The 23,400-nt window shown below is 53.3% G+C and overlaps 1 protein-coding gene and 1 pseudogene across 1 annotated transcript in view; one reads left to right on the forward strand and one right to left on the reverse strand.

The window, feature by feature from the left end:
- The window catches only part of LOC125428777 (zinc finger protein OZF-like), a 798,123-nt gene that overhangs the window by 220,808 nt on the left and 553,915 nt on the right, over nucleotides 1-23,400 (forward strand). The window lies entirely within an intron of this gene.
- On the reverse strand, nucleotides 17,005-18,670 carry LOC125428760 (annotated as a pseudogene).

A 23,400-nucleotide genomic window follows, 5' to 3' on the forward strand; every position in this document is an offset into this window, starting at 1 on the left:
GGTCACAATATTACCAAAAGATGACCCGGATTGGAGTAAGGTCCTGATGTGGTTGATAGTTGATCAGCAGTTGGGGGCTGTATTAAAACTGCTGCGGATACCGTCAGTGCAGCGATATACCTTGACCTGAACTCTCCACTGCTGAACTCACCATGAAAGAGGTGCTCTTTCCCCTGCCAGTCAGTGTTCGATCATAACTTTAAATTAGGCTGGAGGAAATGTCTGTGGCAGAGACGTTACAGTAATCCCACCCTCCTTGAGAGAACGGTAGATCAAAGCGAGCAGCGGATTTTTGACTCAAACAGTGTTCCTGAATTATATTTTCTGACTTTCAGCTGTGTGCTAAAACGGGAATGGTGACATAGAAAGACTGAAGAACACGAAAGACATCAATTGGATCCCTACGGCAGTGAGAGAGCCATAGGGATTCCTATGCTATTATAATTGTCTGCAATTGATCGTTAATCCTCTGGGTGGCAGCGGAGGACTATGGAACTGCAGAATCTGTACTCAATCTTCTATTGTTAGCCTGAAATTGTATTTAAAAATAGTATTGTAGGGTTGTAAAGTGCTAGGTTATATTTTTGGCTAGTTGAGTATTTATGAGATAAATTAGACTATTTAGATTAGTTAAACTTAGCTGTGGTTAGGTATAGGTTAGTTGTGGAAGTGTTGTATTTTATAGAAATTGTTGGTCTATACCAGGGGTAGGGAACCTTTAACACTCAAAGAGCCATTTGGACCCGTTTTCCACAGGAAAAGAAAACACTTGGAGCTGCAAATAATTTTTGACGTTTAAAATAAAGATAACACTATATATATAGGTTTTTTAACCTTTTACTCCAGTCATTCTGAGAAGCACAAGGATGCGCCCGCCCTGCTGCCTGCAGGGCGGGCAAGGATGAAGCCGGCAGCTCGGCCTTACCGGCTGCCGGGAAAGCACCCGCCCCGCTCCAACGGGGTGGGCGAGAGGGGAAGCCCGTGGCACAGCCCAGCCGACCGTGGGCAGTTGGTGCGTCTGCCCTGCTGCCTGCAGGGCGGGCAAGGATGGGGCCGGCGGCTCAGCTCGTGGAGCCACAGTGCTAGGGCAGAAGAGCCACATGCGGCTCTCGAGCCGCAGGTTCCATATCCCTGGTCTATACCTTATTAATTATTGATCAGCTAGGTTTTTAAATTGTTGTATATGTACTAGCATATGTGGATTTTAGTTCCAGGTAGGAATGCCCCCCTCTAAAGGTGCCTATGAGGAGGCCCTAGATGGGTCAGGGATTCCAGTGATATTGGGGAGTGGGAGGTATGACGGTAGGCCTAGGCCGAATATTAGACGCAGTGTGAGATATGGTGAAGCTCGCTCTCTGTCTGACCTACGGCCTATCCCAAAGGATGCAGGTAGTGGGATAGGGATTAATTACTCTGCTCCTAGGCTGCTGTTGATTAATGCGAGGTTGATCAATAACAAATATGCTACCCTCCGAAATTATCTCGGAGGTCAAGCTGCTGACCTTGTGTGTGTCACGGAGACCTGGGTGAGGGAGGGCAAAACAGTCACCCTCAATAAGCTCACTCGAGGGGGTACCGTGGCAGTCCAGCAGCCTCGGACACAGGGCCGGGGGGTGGCGTGGCGATGCTCATCTGAGATACCATCTCCTTTAGGACGTCCCCTGTCCCGGTGATTGCTGGCATGGAGTGTTTAGGCCTCCATTTGGGACTACCAAGAGAAGCTGGCGATCCTGCTGGTTCACCGGTCACCTAGTGCACCGGCGGATAGCCTGTCACGGCTTTTGGAGGTCGTCTCTGAGTGGGCGCTGGAGCACCTTCGCTTGATTGTGTTGGGTGACTTCAACGTCCATGTTGATTCGGCCTCCTCATCAGTAGCCGCTGATCTAGTGTCATCCATGACGACGCTAGGCCTCTCTCTTGTAAACACTGGTGTCCCTACTCATCAAGGAGGCCACACTCTGGACCTAGTCTTCGCGGCAGGTGTGCATGTGGTCTTATCCTCTGTAGAAAGAGTGCTGTGGTCTGACCACTACGTCCTGAAGACTCGGATTGATACTCCTATGCCCCCCCATCTAGGTGACGGGCATATTTTAGCCCGCCCGTGGAGACTAATGGAACCAGAACGGTTCCAAAATGCTCTATGGGAACACCCACCCACTGGCGCTACCCTAGATGAGCTGGTAGAGAGCTGGGATACCAGGCTCTCTGAAGCCATCGACGGTATCGCTCCAAAGCACCCTCTCCGCACCCGCACCAACCCGGCTCCTTGGTATACCGAGGAGCTGAGGGAGATGAAAAGGGAACTGAGACAGCTCGAGGGAGGGTGGCGGCGGGTACTTGACGAGGGGTCAAGACACTCGTATCGATCATTTATGAGGTCCTATGAGAGTGCTGTGAAGGAAACGAAGCGGGCATATTTTGCTTCCACTATTGAGTCAGCTAGTTCACGCCCAGCACAACTGTTTTGTGTAATTCGGACATTGACGGCCTCTTCTATAGGTCCAAAAGAGACTGATTTGGGACTAGGCTGTGAGGCATTTGCGAACTACTTCACAAAGTCCTGACCCTCCGCCAATCCCTTCCTGCCACTATTGATACGGTATGTGAACTAGAAACCCCTGGGCCGTCTTTGGGTTCTTTCTTGGACCACTTCAGCCTACTTGACCCGATGGATGTCAACAGGACCCTGGATGCTGTACGATCTACCACTTGTCCTTTTGACCCGTGCCCTTCCTGGTTGGTGAAAGCCAGCAGGGAGGAGCTTCGGAGCCACCTGTTGGATATAGTCAACTGCTCCCTTGAGCAAGGAGTTTTCCCTGGTCAGCTTAAAGAGGCAGTGGTCCACCCGCTCCTAAAAAGACCGCATTTAGATCCAGGTGATCCGGCCAACTACCGCCCAGTTTCTAACTTACCATTCTTGGGCAAGGTAATTGAGCAATCGGTAGCGGTTCAGCTCCAGCGATTCCTGGATGATGCAAACATATTGGATCCCTTCCAGTCTGGCTTCCGCGCTGGCCATGGGACTGAGACGGTGCTGGTTACTGTTGTGGACGATCTCCGACTGCACTTGGACAGAGGCGGTTCAGCGCTGTTGGTGTTGTTAGATCTCACTGCAGCATCTGACATGGTAGATCATGACCTTTTGGTCCACTGCCTCGCTGGTATCGGGGTTCAGGATTCAGCCTTGGATTGGCTGATCTCGTTCCTCCGGGATCGGGGACAGCAGGTGGCATTGGGGGTGAGATCTCAGAGCGCCGCCCCATCATATGTGGGGTACCGCAAGGAGCGATACTCTCCCCGATGCTTTTTAATATATATATGCCCTCCCTGGCGAGTCCGGTTCAGAGTTTTGGGCTGCGGTGTCATCAGTATGCTGATGACACCCAGCTCTTGTTCACAATGAAGGGCAGCCCGACGTCGGCCCCTGATGCTCTCCAGCGTTGTCTTGACGCTGTGGCTGGTTGGTTGAGTGCAAGTCGGCTGAAATTGAATCTCACAAAGACGGAGATCCTGTGGCTGGGCCAGGGGGAGTGTCCGGCAGCCTTTGGCCTGCCTACACTTCTTGGCGAGACATTAAAGCTAACTTCGTCCGCCAAGAGCCTGGGGGTGACTCTGGATCCATCCTTATCATTGGTGGTCCAGGTCACCCAGACGGCCCAGGCAGCTTTTTACCATCTGCGGCAGCCACGGCAACTGGCCCCGTATCTCTCCCATCCCGATCTGGCCACTGTGATCCATGCCATGGTCACCTCTAGATTAGACTACTGTAACTCGCTCTACGTGGGCTTACCTTTAGCCATGATCCGGAAACGCAAACTCGTGCAAAATGCAGCAGCCAGGCTCCTTTCCAGGGCAACATCTAGGGACTGGATTACGCCGGTCCTACACCAACTACACTGGCTGCCAATCAAGTACCAGGTCATGTTTAAAGTTTTGGTACTGATTTTGGTACTGATTCGCGGCCTTGGCCCTGTTTATCTGAGAGACTGTCTCTCCCTGTATCGCCCTTCTAGGCCCCTCCGCTCATTGGAGGGGCCTAGAAGGGCCCCAAGGCGATCCAGCTGGCCTCTACAAGGGCCAGGGCTTTTATGGCTCTGGCCCCTACCTGGTGGAACAGGCTTCCGAGTGAGATCAGGGCCCTGCGGGACTTACAGAGTTTCCGCAGGGCCTGTAAAACGGACCTGTTCTGTCAGGCATTTGGCCAGCCGGGATTATTTCAACTTCGCCATAAAGAACATCTGGCCTCCGTGGGTACACAAAGGGGGAAGGGAGGGGTTGAAGCCATCTGCAAGTTTTAGTATTTTATGTATTATTATATGTTTTAATTTGTTTTTATGACTGATGGACACTGCCCTGAGCCTTTGGGGGAGGCTGGTATATAAATATGATAAATAAATAAATAAATAAACACCCCACCCCCAGACAGGACAGCAACTCCTCTTCGCCCTCCCGTCAAACAGCCGCTGCCCTTTTCTGAACCGTTGCGGGAGGGAGATCCGTGGGGCACCATTTGCCTTGGCAGAGGTGGGGGACACAGGAGTTGTGCCAAGATCACCACAGCAGCCTCTGTGGCAGAGGGAGGGATTCGAACCCATCATTCTGCAGCACTCTGCCCATTGCAACACACAGCCCCGGGACTCTGAGCATCCCCAGAGAAACTACACATCACACCGTGAGAAAAAGCTACCTCCTGCCCTCAAGACCAGACTACTTTGATACGCCTCACCTGGCCCTTCCCTTGGAGACTGTCCCAGCTCAGAAGAGGAAGGGAGGGGGCAAAAGCATGGGAGAGAAGCTTCCCCCCAGGAAATGGCAGCATAAAACGGAGGCTAAGAACAGCCCAGCAAATCCTTAAGAACATAAGAACATAAGAACAAGCCAGCTGGATCAGACCAGAGTCCATCCAGTCCAGCTCTCTGCTACTCGCAGTGGCCCAACAGGTGCCTTTGGGAGCTCACATGCAGGAGGTGAAAGCAACGGCCATCTGCGGCTGTTGCTCCCAAGCACCTGGACTGTTGAGGCATTTGCAATCTCAGATCAAAGAGGATCAAGATTGGTAGCCATAAATCGACTTCTCCTCCATAAATCTGTCCAAGCCCCTTTTAAAGCTATCCAGGTTAGTGGCCATCACCACCTCCTGTGGCAGCATATTCCAAACACCAATCACACGTTGCATGAAGAAGTGTTTCCTTTTATTAGTCCTAATTCTTCCCCCCAGCATTTTCAATGGATGCCCCCTGGTTCTAGTATTGTGAGAAAGAGAGAAAAATTTCTCTGTCAACATTTTCTACCCCATGCATAATTTTATAGACTTCACTCATATCCCCCCTCAGTCGTCTCCTCTCCAAACTAAAGAGCCCCAAACGCTGCAGCCTCTCCTCATAAGGAAGGTGCTCCAGTCCCTCAATAATCCTCGTTGCCCTTCTTTTTCTATCTCTTCAATATCCTTAAAAGGAGGGGGGACCTCGTGGATTAATTGCAATGATCACAAGAGAAGAATTATCCCCTTCTGGGGGGGTTGCAGCTTCTCTCCTGCTTCAATCTGCCCCCTCCCTCAAGGCGTTTGTAATTTGCCCCCCTTTCTGACCCTTCTATCTGCCCCACAAATTACATAAGGCCAGAATCTGCCTCACCCCCATCACCCCTTAAGCCACAGAGGTCCAAACAGCGCATCTCTGCAGACTGAGTCTCGGGGGCCTCTCTGCTGCACCCCTGTGTGATTCCCTGCACAAAGGAGGTCAAGGGGTTTGGACTCAGCGTGTAACAGATCTCTCTCTGCAATACCCTTCTGAAGATGCTAGCCACAGATGCAGGCGAAACGTTAGGAACAAGATCCACCAGACCATGGCCACACAGCCCGGGAAACCCACCAGAACCAGTTAAGGGGTTTCTTCCTCCTCTTGTAGCTGACCCACCTCCTCTGACCCACAGAAGTTCTTCCTGAGATAAGCTTCGAGGAGCTGCAAGAGATACACATGGCTGGCTGGCCTGACTCCAAGAGGCACACATATCTCTCTCTCTCTCTCTCTCTCTCTCTCTCTCTCTCACTCACACACACACACACACACACACACACACACACACACACCGCCAAAGCCATGGACCCTCATCGGGTCTAAAGCAAGGGACCTTCTGGTTCGCCCCACTGTGGCAGCTCCTCCATCCCCGCCAGACAAAGCCCACTCAAGGGGGGCCCTCCCCTCAAAGACAAAGGTCAGCAGCTTCCTGCTCAGACGCCTCCTCTGGGGAGGGGAATCCAACCTGCAGGGACGGCCTGTCCGAGGAGGCCACAAAACTGGAGTGCTGGGGGGGCATTTTCCAGTGCCTGGTTTCACTTGCTCTGCACCCCACACACACACTTGTTTAGAGACTCCCCCCTTTGCCTTCGAATACGAGTTTGGATTTATATCCCCCTTTCTCTCCTAAAGGAGACTCAAAGGGGCTTACAAGCTCATTACCCTTCCCCCCTCACAACAAACACCCTGCGAGGTAGGGTGAGAGAGCTCCAGAGAACTGTGAGAGTTCTGAAGAACTGTGACTAGCCCAAGGTCACCCAGCTGGCATGTGTTGGAGTGCACAAGCTAATCTGGTTCACCAGATAAGCCTCCACAGGTCAGGCCGCAGAGCAGGGAATCAAACCCAGTGCCTCCAGATTAGAGTACACCTGCTCTTAACCATTACTCCACTGCTGCTCCGAGGGTCCTGGGAGTCGGACCATGCTGTACAAGCCCCAACAGATAGAGCCAGTGTGATGGGGTGTTGCCATTGCAGATCTGGGAAAGCCAGGTTCGAATCCCCCACTCTGTCATGGAAGCCCCCTGGGTGGTCACTTGGGCCAGTCACAGGTTGCCAGGCAGACCTACCTCATGGGGTTGTTGTGAGGATAACATGGAAGAGAACGAGGCAAAGGCTCTTGGGGTCCCCACTGGGCAGAAAGGTGGGATATCAATGAAGTAGGCTCCTGAAGCCCCCTCCCACCCCCACCCCCTCTGCTTGCCTGGAGTCTGGGGTCTCAACTCTGTTCTGGCCACCAGAGCCCCCCCCCATCAGCACCAGCAGAACCTCCAGTAGCAGGATCAGGCCAGACCCCATGGCTGCCCCACGGAAAACCCACCTGCAGCCCTCAATGGGAACTTTGTCTTCTGTTCACTGCTTGTAAATTTCGTTGTGCGTGCACAATGACAATAAAATGCTTATGCTTAAAGGACTTTTGCCTCTGAAGTCCTGGGCAGGGGCGGGGCCTTGGCCAAAGGAGCACCAATGAGAATTCCCCCTGGGGCAGCATCACCAGTCTCCGGCAGAAGCACCAGCAGCTGCTCCTCTTGTGGGAAATTGTTTTTCAGGGATGACATTCAGAGGAGGGGTGGGCATGCCCTTCGGGGGAGGGCGGTTTATAAATATTAATAATAATAATAATAATAATAATAATAATAATAATAATAATAATAATGCAGGGGGAGCTCGCTGCCTCATTTATCAGTATTTGCCCCCACACACACACACACACCATAGCTGATCCCCTCACAGTCCAGGGGCAGATATGCCATCTGGGGTCTACTCTGGGAAGGGGACTGGGGGAATCAGAGCTTTGCAGACCTAAAAAACCCACATGGGATCGCCGTTCGTTTTTTGCCTATTTGCCACACACTGGGCTGTAAAGAAGACTGCAGGGACCGGTGTCCGTGTGTGCGGGTGGGGGGGGGCGTTATTTATTGACGTCTGGTCTTTTTTGTGCTGCATACTGGGGTATTTTAAAACTGATCCTAACAATTGAGGCTTTGTGGTTATTTCTGATATATTTGGTGATATTGTGATATTTTATGTGTTTTTGGATTTGGCTGCATATCTTCTATTGAGAGTTTTCTGTATGGCTTTTTGTTGTTAAGAGTCGAGCAGAGTGCAAGAAAATCTATATTTAATATATTTTAATAGATGTCTCTTCCCAACCTCTTTGCTTCCTGGCAGACAAAAGGGCTAATTTCCTCCTCTCCACCCCCCACCCCTTCCTCCCCATCAGGAGGGGCTTGATAGGGGGGCCTCCAGCCTCCCCCCCAAAAAAAATACTGCTTTGTTCAACTGGGGCATATGCTTGGCCTGAGGCCTTTGGGGAAAAAACCCGCCCCACAACACACACCTGAAATCCCTGCAGCCACCGCCATGTTGGGTCCGGCTAAAAGAGAGGGCAGAGAAAGCGGCCTTCTGGCTCCTCCTCCTTCCGCTTGGAGGGATCCCGGGGACCTCACCTGCTCCAAACCTTCTCCGCAACTACCCAGGCAAGACCTGCTCTCTCACGCTGGGAGGTCACTTGCGCCACGTGAGCACAGGGCCTGCCCCCCAGGACAGAACCAGCACTCTACTGCGCTGGACGCTGCTCAAAGCAGTCAAGCTGCTTTTGACACCACCATCACCCACAGGGCCCCGGAGACTCAGGCGCAGAGGATGGAAGGGTCTTCCGGACGAGCTTGCCTAGGGTCACAGACCTGCCCCTTGAGGGTGCCACAAAAACTGCAGGCACCACAGCCTGTACTACTAGAGAAATTGTGCACAATGACTTCACGCGGGTCTTGCGACGGAGGTCTACATGGCTGTTTAGCTGGCGGATACTAGGATCCCACCATGCAATTTTTGCCTCGTTAAATATGTCATGCTAACCTTATGCTTTGCCTCAGTCCTGATTTTAGATTTCTGTTCAGTTCTACAACCCTCAGCCAATTGTCTTGTTTGCCTTCTGCCCCATCCATCAATGGTACTGACCCCTTCTGTGCAATCCACAGACGAGAAGCAACATAAGTAAGTTTGGGGGGGGGGGCAAGCCAGATGCCGTCTCCCGGGTGCATTTTGATCACCAACTCCTGCTGCGAGTACTCAGGACATCAGAATGGCCCAGGTGACCAGTGAGGGTCCGTCCCCCCAGCATCCCATCTCACACTGTGGCCAACCACAGGGCATAGAGGCCGAGGCCTTCCCATGATGTTGCCTCCCGGCACTGGGATTCAGAGGCTGACTGCCCCTGAATGTGGAGGTTCCCTTTAGTCGCCATGGCTGGGAGCCACTGACATGCCTCCCCTCCTCCTCCATGAATCTGTTAAATCCCCCCTGCATGGCCATCGCTACGTCCTCCACCAATGAATTCCACAGTTCAACCACTCACTGTGTCCACCAGTGCAAACACCAGTGTCCACATACTGATTAGTAGATGAACAATTTCCCTAAGAACTCTCATGAGTCACATTTCGATTTCCCCCACAGGATTCAAACTTCATAAGAACATAAGAACATAAGAACTAGCCTGCTGGATCAGACCAGAGTCCATCTAGTCCAGCATTCTGCTACTCGCAGTGGCCCACCAGGTGCCTTTGGGAGCTCACATGCAGGATGTGAAAGCAATGGCCTGCTGCTGCTCCTCCTGAGCACCTGGTCTGCTAAGGCATTTGCAATCTGAGATCAAGGAGGATCAAGATTGGTAGCCATAGATTGACTTCTCCTCCATAAATCTGTCCAAGCCCCTTTTAAAGCTATCCAGGTTAGTGGCCATCACCACCTCCTGTGGCAGCATATTCCAAACACCAATCACACGTTGCGTGAAAAAGTGTTTCCTTTTATTAGTCCTAATTCTTCCCCCCAGCATTTTCAATGTCTGCCCCCTGGTTCTAGTATTGTGAGAAAGAGAGAAAAATTTCTCTCTGTCAACATTCTCTACCCCATGCATAATTTTATAGACTTCAATCATATCCCCCCTCAGACGTCTCCTCTCCAAACCAAAGAGTCCCAAACGCTGCAGCCTCTCCTCATAAGGAAGGTTCTCCAATCCAATCATCCTCATTGCCCTTCTCCGCACTTTTTCTATCTCTTCGATATCCTTTTTGAGATGTGGCGACCAGAACTGAACACAGTACTCCAAGTGCGGTCGCACCACTGCTTTATAGAAGGACAAGACAATCCTTGCAGTTTTATTATCAACTCCTTTCCTAATTATCCCCAGCATAGAGTTTGCCTTTTTCACAGCTGCCATGCATTGAGTTGACATTCCCATGGAACTATCCACTAAGACGCCCAAATCCCTTTCCTGGTCTGTGACTGATAGCACTGATCCTGTAGCGTGTATGTGAAGTTTGGATTTTTTACCCCTATGTGCATCACTTTACATTTTTTGGTACATTGAACTGCATTTTGCCGTTTCTTAGCCCACTCACCTAATTTATCAAAGGTCGGCTTGGAGCTCTTACGCCAATCCTTTGTGGTTCTTACCACCCTACATAATTGGTATCATCCTGCAAACTTGGCCACCACACTACCCACCTACTTCCCAGGTCATTTATGAATAAGATTAAAGAGCAGTGGTCCCGAAGCGGATCCTTGGGGGACACCACTCCTACATCTCTCCATTGTGAGAACTTCCCATTTATACCACCCTTTGTTTCCTGTTCCTCAACCAGTTTTTAATCCATAGGAGGACTTCCCCTCTTATTCCTTCATTGCTGAGTTTTCTCAACAGTCTCTGGTGAGGAACTTTGTCAAAAGCCTTTTGGAAATCCAAGTAGACAATGTCCACTGGTTCCCCCTTATCCACACATGTCTGTTTACACCCTCAAAGAACTCTAGTAAGTTTGTAAGACAGGACTTGCCTCTACAAAAGCCATGCTGACTCTTCCTCAGCAGAGTCTTGCTTTCTACATGTTTAATATGTAATTTTGGCAGCATCTTTACTATTGATAGAATTCTGCACTACCTTACCAGGGAGACAGATGTCAAACCCTGACTGGCCTGTAATTTTCCTGGGTCCCCTAGACCCTTTCTTAAAGATTGGTGTGACATTGAAAGCCCATCTTCCAGTCTTCAGGGGATACAGCCTGATTTCAGGGGATAAAGTTGCATATTAATGTGAGAACATCAGTAATTTCATGCTTGAGCTCTTTAAGAACTCTTGGATGAATGTGCAATCTGGGCCAGGGATTTGAGTGGCATTTAGTTTATCAATGAACGCTGCCAGAACTTCTTCCTTGTCTGCACCACTATCTTCACTAGTTCCTCCGGATTCACCTCCTAAGAAGCTTATGGTTCAGGTGCGGGAATTTTCCTCACCTCCTCTTGGGTGAAGACAAATGCAAAATTCATTCAAAGCTTCTCCTGCAATCCTCCCTGTCATCTTTTAGCACACCTTTTGTTCCTTCATCATCTAATGGGGCCCACTACCAGCTTCCTAGCTGGCTTCCTGCTTTTGATGTACTTGAAGAACTGTTTGTTTGCCTAGTCTTGATGTTTGCAATATGCGTTCCCTCATAATCCTTTTTTGCCTCCTTTGCAGCTAATGCTTGCTTCCCTTTTGCCACCATTTGTGTTCTCTCTGGTATTCTTCATCAGTTAAGTTAGACTTCCATTTTCTAAAATACATCTTTTTTTTCCTAATAAGTTCCTCAACCTCCCTTGATAACCATGGTGGCTTTCTTTTGGACTGTGCATTGCCTTTCCTAACCTGCGGAACACATTCCAGCTGAGCTTTGAAGACTGTGTTTTTAAATAACCTCCAAGCATCTTGGACAGTTTTGACTCTCTTGATTTTCCCTTTCAGCTTCCTGCACTATCCCCTCATCTTTGAGAAATTTCCCTTTCTGAAGGCGAGATGTAACTACATTAGTAGTTGTCGCTTGTTCACAATGCAGAGATACTAAAATCCTGACAACATTGTGAAATTCGCTGTTCCCTATCGGCATCAACAACACACTGACTTCCCGCACCAGGTCCTGGAGTCCCTTAAGAATTAGATCTAGGATCACATCTCCCCTGGTTGGCTCCACAACCATCTGCTCTAAGCCACCGTCATTTAGCATATCCAGGAATGCTCTCTCCTTACTATGACTTGAACATGCATTTTTCCAGTTTATATGGGGATAGTTAAAATCGCCCATTACCACAACATTTTTGCTTTTGTTGGCCTCTCTAATTTCTTTTTCCATCTCAGAATCCTCTTGTGCACTTTGGTCAGGGGTGATAATATATTCCTACTGTTAAACTATGCTTCACCCCTGGTCCATTGAAATATCCACAGTGCTTCTGTAGAGGAATCAGCTCCCTCTGCATTGTCTATTTTATGTGACACTATGCTCTCTTTGATGTAGAGAGACCCACCCCACACCCTATCACAGCCCTGTCCTATCCTTTCCTGTAGAGCCTGTAACCTGGGATAGCTTGGCATCCCACTGGTTCTCCTCATTTCCACCATGTCTCTGTGATGCCCACTTTATATCAATGTATCCTCCTTCAAAACTCTGTACTCTAGCTCTCCCCATTTTAGGTGGAATGCTTCTACTATTAGCATAGGGACACTTGTATGCTCTGTCTCTGTCCCTAAGCTGGGATTTATGTGTGTTTGCCCTCCTAGCCTTTTGTAGACACTATCCCTTATCACATTGCTATGCTCCTCGCTTGTATGCGGTTGATTTAGAAAAAACCTCCCTCTCTGTCTGCATCCCCATGGACTCTGTATTCCGAGACGAAGTCACCTCAGCTCACGCAACCGGCTTTCCCCCAGGGATCAGTTTAAAAGCTGTTCTGCCACCTTTTTAATGTTGAGCGCCAGCAGCCTGGTTCCTCTTTGGTTAAGATGAAGCCCGTCCCTTTTGTACAGGCCTGCCTTATCCCAAAAGGTTCCCCAGTTCCTGACAAAGCTGAAACCCTCTGCCTACACCACCTCCTCATCCACGCATTGAGACCCTGTATCTCCGCTTGCCTAGCTCGCCCTGCGCGTGGAACAGGTAGCATTTCGGAGAACGCCACCTTGGGGGTCCTGGATTTTAACCTTTTTCCTAGCAGCCTAAATTTAGCTTCCAGAACCTCCCGGTTACATTTCCCAATGTCATTGGTACCAATGTGGACTTCATCTCTCTTTACCTCAGCCTGACTTTCTGTAGACGCCTTTCCTGAAAACAGCTGCTCTGACCTGGGGGACGCGCCCCAAACAATCCTGGAGCGAACGCAGGATGGAAGGATTGAGAACATCAGAAAGTACCTGCTGGATCAGACCAGCAGAGTCCATCTTGTCCAGCTCTCTGCTACTCGCAGTGGCCCAACAGGTGCCTTTGGGAGCGCACAGGCAGGATGTGAAAGCAATGGCCTTCTGCTGCTGCTGCTCCAGAGCACCTGGTCTGCTAAGGCATTTGCAACCTCAGATCAAGGAGGATCCAGATTGGGAGCCATAGATCAACTTCTCCTCCATAAATCTGTCCAAGCCCCTTTTAAAGCTATCCAGGTTAGCAGCCATCACAACCTCCTGTGGCAGCAGATTCCAAACACCAATCACGCGTTGCGTGAAAAAAATGTTTCCTTTTATTAGTCCTAATATTTCCCCCCAGCATTTTCAATGGATGCCTCCTGGTTTTAGTATTGTGAGAAAGAGAAAAATTTATCTCTGTTGACATTTTCTCTCCCATGCATAATTTTACAGACTTCAATCATATCCCCCCTCAGCCGTCTCCTGTCCAAACTAAAGAGTCCCAACTCTATAATTCTAGGGAAATGCTGGCTGTTGGTCCCTCCAGGCATCCACCTGACATATGAGTCCTAATGTTACCGCCCAAGAAAATGGCCAAAATATTTTCTTGAGTCGAGTTACACGACTACACTGGCTCCATGTCAAGATGCAGTGTGGTTCAGAAGCCTCCATAAGGCTTGCAAAGGATGTAAACATGTGATTGTGGCAATGTTATATGGTTTCCCTCTTGCCTCTGCCCTTTTAAGATGTAATGAAAGCCCCTTTAGAGTTGAATTCATGATATGCCTGCTGTTTAGGATTATAGTTTGACTAGGTTCTCCAGTTAGTTTAAGGTTTTGTTATTGTTAATTTAGGAGATTCTTATGTGCTTGTACAGTATTGAAGGCTCTCTAACGTTTTCCCTAATGTTTAAGTTTAGAAATGTTATTTTTGATATTTGTGTTTGTTAGTAAAAGCAGTAGCCTGTTGAAGCTGATATTAAGGGACAAGGAAGTTAGCCCTGGAATGCAGTTTAGACCAACACCCTGCTGACTCCTTAGCGAAGACAAAGACCCCTTTGGTTTTGCAAATTAAATCTGCTGGCAGAACCCAGAGGTCCCAGCCATTGGAGAACGTGTCGGGACCACCACTGGACAGTTTTGAACTCTCCTTTGTTGCAAAGCTGAGGAGCGGGAGCCTCAGGTCATAACTGAAGGAAACAGCCATCTGATAACGCAGAGAGCTGGGTGCGGTAGCAAGCCCACTCAGATTCTCTGAATGGACCTTCTTCGCTCTCCTTTCAGCACCATTGCGAAATCTGCGCCAGGAAAGGCACCTGACAGCGGGGATTTAGGGATCCCCATTCACCAAAGTTGTAATTGTATACATCTTTTCTTTTTGTATTGCTGTTTATTGTGGCAATTGTTAGGTAAGGGACTTTGCCCCGCCTACCTGCCCCTTTGATGTTTGTGTATAAAAGTTCTTGCGCTTGGTTACAAGAGCGTGATTTTCTTGCCCGAGCTGTCACCACCACTCCCAAATAAAATACTTTGCCTTGAAGAAACAACCGGCTTCCTGCACCTCAATACATTGCTGAGCTGAAATCACTTATTGTTACCCAAGTGGCAGCGGTAACACTAATTCTTCCCCCCAGCATTTTCAATGTATGCCCCCTGGTTCTAGTATTGTGAGAAAGAGAGAAAAAATTATCTCCATCTACATTTTCTCCACCACCGTCCTCCAGCTATCCACTTCCCTCTCTGGCCATCCTCGGGTTGACGTCCTGCCCCAAATATATTTTTTTAAAAATATATACACATATCGGGTTGTATGTGTGGTTTTCGGGCTGTATGGCGCGTGCTCTAGTAACGCATTTTTCTCCAGGAGAACACGGCCACACAGCCCGGAAACCACACAACACCCCAGTGATTCCAGCCGTGAAAGCCTTCGGCTATACACATACTGTTGAGGCTTTTAGCAATCTGTTCCTCAAATTCTCCTTGGCCTTGAGAAATGAGTGACATGCAGCATCTTACGCCACCACATTTTGTGCTTTCTCCATCTGTTCACTTTATTGGTGCAGCCCTTCCCCTTTCAAGAAGGCGGCTTCTTGCTTCTCCTGGCTTCACGGGGCTGGACAGTTAAAGAAGCCGGCATCCTCTGAGGCTGGCCGGTGCCGTCCCAAACCTGCCCCGTGCCCTCGCTCGCTCGCTCGCTGGGGGCCTCAGCTGGCAGGGTTTGAAAGAACTTCCCAGGGCTTCTCTTGGCTTCCCTTTCTGTTTCCCTGACTGACACGTATGCACTGCGGTTCCTCTTCCCAGCTGCGGCAACAGCAGCTGCAACCTCTCACCAGGCGTGGAGCCCCACTCAAGACAAAGTCCAAGATGTCCACCCCTCAGGCTGGCTGTGTGACCGACGGTTGCCTCACACAGTCCATTGATGATACCCAGGAAGCTCCTTTCTCCAGCATCCCTCTGGCCTGAGCATGCCCAGTCAACAGAACCGGCTGCTTCAGGCTCTCCCTCCCTGCATTTCCTCCCAACTGTGGGCAGCTGGCTGCATCTGGTCCCCTCCGCTGCCCTCCAGCACTCAGGACAGAGCAGCCTGGATGGTCCTCCCCTGCCCAGTTTCCACAGCACCAACCCCTTCCCTGCCCCCCAACCAGGCAGTAGATGGGGTGAGGGTGAAATGCGGCATCGTGGCCTGTCCTGCTTCAGATGAAACCCAGGGCTGTGTCACTCCTTCCTGCCCCAGGGGAGAGCACGGCTGCCTCAGGCAACACACTGCGGCAGCACGGCCCGGATCTGCAACATCTCATTTTTATTCCCATCCTGCCTTCAAAGGAATACCTGGTTCCCCTGGCCACCGTCACCCTCGGCTCAGTGACAGCCCAGCCCTACAAAGGTAGGCCAAGGCTGGGGGGCGCCAATGATGGGCCCACCGTCCCTCAGAGACCTTTGTGCGGCCATCACCACCCCAGCTCTGAGGACACGGCCCGCCTGGTCCAGTGTGGGCTCCAGAGGGGGCTCCCCCAGGACACGGGCCTGTGGCTATTCAGCACCCCCTTTCAGCACTAGCACAACCACCTGGCACACATACACACACACCCCCACACACAGCGCACTTGCGACCTGGAAGCGCCCCCCCCTCCCCCCGCCAGCACCAGGAGCAATGGTAGCACCAGGTCCGATCCCTTCTGTCCTGTGGATTCTGAGGCACACAAGCATCAAGCGGAGGACCCCCCCCACCCCGGCCTCTGCCTCCCAGGGGCCCCACTGGTGCTCCCCCCTTGGAGTGCAGGGAGGGCTCGAAGGGGGCTGAGCTCGGGGTGGCTGGGGGGCTTCCACAGCAGGGGAGCAGCCTCTTTGTCAAGGAGAGTTTAATGTGGGACAACCAGTTTTTGCCTCAAGGGGCCCTGCCGCCCCCCCCCCCTTGTTTCAGAAAAGCCTGAGGCGGGGACAGCCCCTGCTGCACGCACACACACATCCCCCCGCACTGGACGGGTATCCTGGAAGGCCCCGTGGAAGCAGTGGGATGACACGTCCACCGGGCACTCCCAACTGGGGACGAGCACAGTCAGAAGGCCGTTCTTTGAGTCCACCTTGGAAGCTGCCTCCGAAAGCGGAGAGGGCATCATCCAGGGCCTGGCGAGGAAGCTCTGAGCAGACTCAGCCGGCAGCCCCCCAGCCGTCTCCAGCACAGACTGCTCCGCTCCACAGGAGCACCGTGGCGGCACACGGGAAAGTTTCCACGACACACCACGTCGGCACCGGCCCTCGGGGCCCTCCAGGCACAGAGTAAAGGTGATTCAGCAGCTGCGTTTGACTGGATCATAGAATCATGCAGTTGGAAGAAATCTCAAGGGCCGTCCAGTCCAACCTCCAGCCATGCAGGAACACACCATCAAAGAACTCTCGACAGATCTTCATCCAGCCTCTGAGGGAGCCCCCCGGCCCCCAGCTGTGCCTCACTAAACTCCCCTGTGGCCGATGCTGCGACCCGGATGTCCGGCTTCCAGAAAGGGCAGCGAGTCCTGACCGGAAGCAGCATTTAATGGCAAGGAGAGCCAGAGCGTACATGCACAGCGCAATTTCTGGAAAGTTATTTTCAAACAGGGGGATGCTCCTTCAGTTTGTGAATCAGTCCAAGTGTGCGTGACTCTGGTCACTAGAGTTTCCCGGTTGTTTATTTCAAAAAGCCGCAAGCCCTCAATTAGTCTTTTGAAAGCGACGCTCCGGGCCTCCTCCCCGCCCCCGCCCCGGCTCTACTTGTAAGTCCAGCAGGCGGTGGCCCAGCCCTGCCCCTTGCAGAGCTCCTTGTGCTTCAAGAAGCAGCTCTGCACGCGGAACTTGCGGCCGCAATCCTCGCAGGCGTAGAGGTTGCCGTCGTGCGTCTTCATGTGCTCCGTGAGGTGGTGCTTCAGCTTGAACTTCTTGTTGCAGACGGAGCAGCCGAACGGGCGCAGGCTGAAGGTCAGCATGATGTGTCGGTCCCGCTTGGGCTTCACCGCAAAGCGCTTCCCGCACAGACAGCCAAACTTCTTGCCGTCGGGGGCGGACATCAGCTTGACCGGTGCATGCACAACCTGCCCGTGGACGGCGTGGGCGATGATCTCGTTCCCGTGCAGGTCGACCGGCTTCCAAGAGCTCTCCGGGAAAGGCACGGAGGAGTCCGAGGGGAGCGGCTGGGTCTTCACAGAAGCTGGAGGCCCTTGAAAGCCCGAAAGGGGCCGAAAGAGACGCCAGCTTGGGGGAGGATGTAGCTGACCTCTCCAGTCTCCTGGATCTCCGCCTGGCAGAGCCCAGGCATGTCGGCCATGCCAAGAGGCCGCCCCAAAGACTTGAGGAAGCTGGCCTCGGACAAGGAGGACCCCAGCCCGCCGCCCAGCACCGAAGTGGACGCCTCCTCGGCATCCAGGCGTTCCTGCTTAATGTAGTAGATTTTGGCAGGCTCGTGGGAAGTGGAGCCCGACCCCCCAGAGGCGCCCGGAGGCAAGCCCGTCGCGAGTCTCCCTCCTCCCGGAGACTTCATCAGGAATTGACCTTCACCGGGCCGTCAGTGGAGCCGCTGCAAATCTGGGCCTGCCTCTCCTCCTCGTCATCGTCCTCCTCATCATCATCATCATCGTCGTGGGGCACCCGGATTTTCAGCACCTCGTCATCGGGGAAGCCGTGCGGCATGCGGCGCCCAGGCCCCTCGGCCCCGCTCCCGGCTTCCCCCTCCTCGCGCGCCCCGAAGTAATTGCTGCTGCTGGGCGACTGGCTCTCGCTGGCGCGGCCCGACCACGGCCGGCAGGCCCCTCCCTCCAGCTCCTTCAGGATGCCCGAGCACTGGTCCACCACCTGCCACATCTGCAGGCCACTGGCCACCAGCAAGTGGCTGGGCAGCGCCTCCAGGAGCAGCTTCAGGCGGCCGGAATAGATGAGCTGCAGCAGGTTCTCGAAGGCGTTGGGCTCGATGACGCTGGGCAGGACGATGCAGTTGGTGTCGTTCAGGAGCAGCTTGTCGTGGAAGTAGGGCGAGGAGGCCGCCGCTTGCAACTCTTGTGCGCCTGGAAGAGGCGGCCCTACTGCGGTGGATGGAGATGTCGCCAGAACGCTTCCCCTCCAGGCGGTTACAGCATTTGGTGGCCGACTTAGCAGGACCCGTCAGCGTAGATCGCGGGAACTGGATCTGCCGCGCTCGCGGCGTCTCAGCCTCCATGATGCCCGACCAGCAGGCCCATGTGGGGGGGGGACGAAGCGTTGGCTGCAGCCCATTAGGCCACAGAGGCCCGGGGGGGGACGGACACAGAGAAACGCAGCACATGAGAACCTCAGAAGAGCCCTGCTGGTTCAGGCCAGGGAGGGTCAAAAGCATCCTCCTGCCTCTGCGCGGTGGCCGAGCACTTGCCCTCCAGCTGAGCTGCTTCACTGGCAGCTGCCAGCCGATGGCACTGCCATCCCGGGACGTTCACTCGCGCAGTGAAGAGGCGGAGGCGCCCTTCAGTTATCCACAGACAGGGCTCCCCTCCGTTAATGTAACCCCCTTTTAAAACCACCTACGATTGTGCCCGTTACCACCTCCGCTGGCATTAAAGTCCACAATTTAACCACTCACTGAGTAAAGACCCATTTCCAGCTCTAACAGGGCAGGGGGGGGGCTAGTGTACTCCCCTTCTCCCCCCATGAGTGACTTTATACACCTCCCCTGTGCTCCCACCCGCCACCCCGCCCTATCATGTTTCCTCTCAACGGAGTCAACTGCCCTACGGGCAACCTGGAGCCACTCCGTGACCTTCATGGCTGCCCAGTGAGTTATTTCTTCCAACTCTCACAGACATCCTTGTGGAGGAGTGAGCCAGCAGAACCTAGACTGGGAGGGGAAAGCTCTCAAGTGGGGAGGGGGCAGTGGCTGACCACCTCAAAGCCACCTCAGCCCACCCATCCCAGGCAGGGAGGAAACCCTCCTTTGTATTATCAAAGATTTTCACAGCCAGAACTAAGCAGCTAATTGTGGGTTTGCTGGACTGTGTGGCCCAGTGGTCTCAGCTCCTAACATTGTGCTGGCATCCCCAAATGCACGTCATGGTGAGACAGACCTTCTCCCCGTGACACAGTGTGTGGAGTCTTTTGTGAGGTTGGGCATCTGTTGTGTCCCTCTCCCAGAGCAGAAAGGGGAAGTCTGCGGCTAATTTCATGTTAGGAAGAACTTCCTGACAGTCCAGGGCTGTTGGGCAATCAATCCACACCAGCAAGGGGGGGGGGGGGGGGGGGGGGTAGAGCCCTTCCTCCCAGTCTCCCCTCATACCAAAGCAGCCTCCTCCTCCTCCCCCACCCTGAAGAGACATTGCTGGGGGGGGTCTTTTAGGGGACCCTGTCATGCGAGGATCTGCCCCTGATCTGCTCAGGAATCAGCTGCCCCCAGATATGTGGGATCAGCAGCAAAGCTGGATTTTAGTAAAGCTTTTTGACAAGTAGTAGCCCCATAATATTCTCACAAGTAAGCTAGTGAAATGTGGACTAGACAAGGCTACTATTAGATGGTACTATTGGTTGACTGACAGAACTCAAAGGATGCTCATTAATGGCTTCGATCTTGGCCATCCCATGGAGAGAAATGACACCTGGATTGAAGACACTGCATGTGAAAGGGATCTGGGAGTCTTAGCAGACCATAACCTAAACACAAGTCAGCAGTGTGATGCGGCAGCCAAGAAAGCCAATGCAATTCTAGGCTGTATAGCGTCTAGATCAAGGGATGTAATTGTACCTCTCTATTCTGCACTGGTCAGACCTTATCTGGAATATTGTGCACAGTTCTGGGCTGTGCAATTCAAGAAGGACATTGTCAAGCTAGAATGGGTCCAGAGGAGGGCAACCAGAATGGTAAAAGGTCTGGAGTCCATGCCCTACGAAGAGACACTCAGGGAGCTGGGGATGTTTAGTTTGGTGAAGGGAAGGTGAAGAGGTGACATGACAGCCATGTTTAGATATTTAAAGGGATATCATGTTGGTGAGAGAGCAAGCCTGTTTTCTGCCACTTTGCTCCAGAGGGGCTCAGAGTCATGTGGAGTTTCAAGGTGCAGGATAAAGAGAATTCCACTACCTAAACATTAGGAAGGACTTTCTGATTGTCTGGGCTGTTCGACAGTGGAATTCCCTGCCCTGGAGTGGGGCGGAGTCTCCTTCTTCGGAGGTTTTTAAAGAGAGGCTGGATGGCCATGTGTCAGGAGAGCTTTGATTGTGTGTTTCTGCATTGTAGAGGGTTGGACTTGATGGCCCTTGGGGGTCTCTTCCAACTCCATGGACTAGGATGGCCAATTAGCAGAGCTGATGGGAACTGCCGTTCATGGGAATCTGGAGGGCCATCGGTTGCAGACTCCTGGACAGAGTCCGATCTGGAGACACAGGAACGTTAGCTTGACAATGGCTACAGCTATTGTGTCCGGAGCACACAGGGGCAGCAGCCGTGGGAGAAGACCACAAGCTTGCCGTGGCAGCTCCACAAGGACGCAGAGAACCTGACAACAACCCACCCTATAGGGCTGCGGCCCATAAAGACCAGGCAAGGCGGCAAGGCGGAAAGGCGGGGGGGGGGCATTCAAAATAACCCTCCAGGTGCAGCAGACTCCCCCCCCCCGCCCCCCCCCTCCAGTTTCTGCGATGAGTCCCGCCAAGTACTGTTAGAACGACCGGGACACCCAAACAAGTGCAAATGTGCCGACGCAGGACAGGTGCGAGTGAATTCCTGCAGGGCCACGAAGGCGCCTCTTCCTCCCGCCCCCCCCCCCCGGAGGACCGGCCGGCCGGCCTCTGATGACGCGGCCACAACCACCAGGCCGCACAGACCGGGGAGACGCAGCGCAGCCAGGCAGGAGCCTCAGTGGCCAGGGGCAGTCTACCTGAGGGCGCCAGGAGCGGCTCCAGGGGGCGCCTCTCCCCCTGCCTGGCCCAGCCCAGCCCCAGGGACAAGGACGCCTCCAGCCAGGAGGACGCTGAACTTCCGCCTGCCCCGGGAGGAGGCGCTCTGCCCGTGCTCAGAGGCACACCGGGACCAGGGCGGGCGGCGGCCTCTCCACGGACGCCGGCGTGGCCGAGCTGGGCCGGGCGCCTCACCTGCTCGCCGCGACCCTCCGTCGGCCCTTCCGAGCCAGCCCCTTCCCCCTGCCGGACAAGCGGGATGTCCCGGGGGTGGTTGGATCGCCGCCTCGCCCCGCCCTCCACCGTAGCCAATGGGCTCGCTCTTCCTGTACATCCAAGCCAATGGAGGACCCGGAAACCGGAAGCCAGCCTCCCCTATGCCTTTTGGCCAACCGCCGCCGCGGATCCCTGGAGCCCCGCCCCCTGAAGTAGGTGGGCCGGCCAGAAGGCCTCCTGAGGGGGCGGGAAAAAAGAGGCCTCCGCCTGCCCGCTGCCATCACCCGGATGCAGAGATGGAGCCCGATTGGCCGAGCCCAGCAGGGGCGGGGCTGGAGCAGCATTCCCATTGGGCGGGGACGGGGGTCGCGGAGACAGCGCGGGACGGCGATTGGCCCTGCGAGGAAGTCCGGGGGGCGGAGCTTGGTGGCTGCTGCTGCTGAGCCAGGGAGCCGCTCTCTGCTGGCGGGCGGGCGGGGGGTTCCGCAGGGGGCAGGAGGCCGGAGGAGGAGCTGTCCGCAGACCCCGCCCCCCCACGTGTTGCTTTCTCCGAGGCTGGACTGAGACCGGCGATGGAGGGGGTGGGGTGGGGTGGGGTGGGGGCTCTCTCGGGCCCTGGGAAGCCCCTCCCCTCCGCCCCACCCTTCCGGGCGCTCCTTTCCCCTCCGAAGGCGCAGAAGAGGGGGTCCCCGGGGGGGTCCCCTGGGAAGGGCCTGTCTTTCCCAGCCCCCCCCCTCGGTTTCTTTGTAATGAAAGGACGCGCACGCGCACGCCCCCCAAGTGACCCCCGGCAGCCCCTCCAGGTCAGACTTGCCTGCTCGGCTTCGTGAGACTCGGGCGGAGGGAGGTCTTTCCCCCTCGCCTGCTGCCCCCCCCCCCCGCCCTTTTGCCTGGAGACGCTGCCGGGGGTTGAGCCCGCGGGACCTGCCCTGGCCGCCGCCACGGAGCTGCTCTTTGTGGCCCTGAGTGGGAATCCTGGCACTTTCCCGCAGTCCCTGAATTGCGTGGCTTCGAGCTGCTCTCGTCGTGCACAGTTAGCTGAACCAGCTAATTCAGAGAAGGTTAAACGAGTTGCTTTCTAATAGCGGCTAAAAGTTCAGCTGCCGGACCGTCTGGTCTCATCCACACCTGCTGATTGGCCGATTTCCAGCCATGTTGCTGATCTCAGACTCAGTCATGACCAATCAGATGTCTAGGTATGCGCGTGTGATTATGTCAGATTTAGAGGGAGTTGAGGGTGTGTGTTTTTCCTATCAAGGTGTGCTCCTGTGACAAACAAATCCGGTTGCTCCGGCTAAGAATTCCAGAAGAGGAGCAGGTGGGATCTCTGGGGGACTTGAGCTCTGGATAATCCCCACAAGCAGCGGGGACAGAATGCTGGCGCTGGGTTTGATGCTCTCGAGCAGTGCCGGGACCCTTGGAAATTCTAGCATTTGTCTTTACGGTAATGGTAAGATTAACATTTTCATAGCTATGTTTTATTTTCTGTGATGCTCAACAAAAGAATGTTTTATTTTCTAAAAGAGAAAAGTTTCTACAGGTTTTCTGTCTGGTTTGCTGGTCAATAGGTCAGAGAATCGAATTCTGCCCCCCTGCTCCTTGGTGTTATCAGAGTTAAAGGTTGTAAATCTCCTTTAATTGATACATCCCAGAGAACTGCAGTCAGTTTCACACCCACAAAGCCTTGACAACTGTTGAGGTCACGATAGATGCTCTAGGTTGCAGAAGGGGACAGAGTCCTCTGGTGTTTGCCCCAGAGGGACCAGGAGGGCAATCCATTGGTTGGGCTGACTCAGTGGAAGAGCAACAGTTGGT

Source organism: Sphaerodactylus townsendi, linkage group LG03, assembly GCF_021028975.2.
Source record: "Sphaerodactylus townsendi isolate TG3544 linkage group LG03, MPM_Stown_v2.3, whole genome shotgun sequence".
Classification (NCBI taxonomy): Eukaryota; Metazoa; Chordata; class Lepidosauria; order Squamata; family Sphaerodactylidae; genus Sphaerodactylus; species Sphaerodactylus townsendi.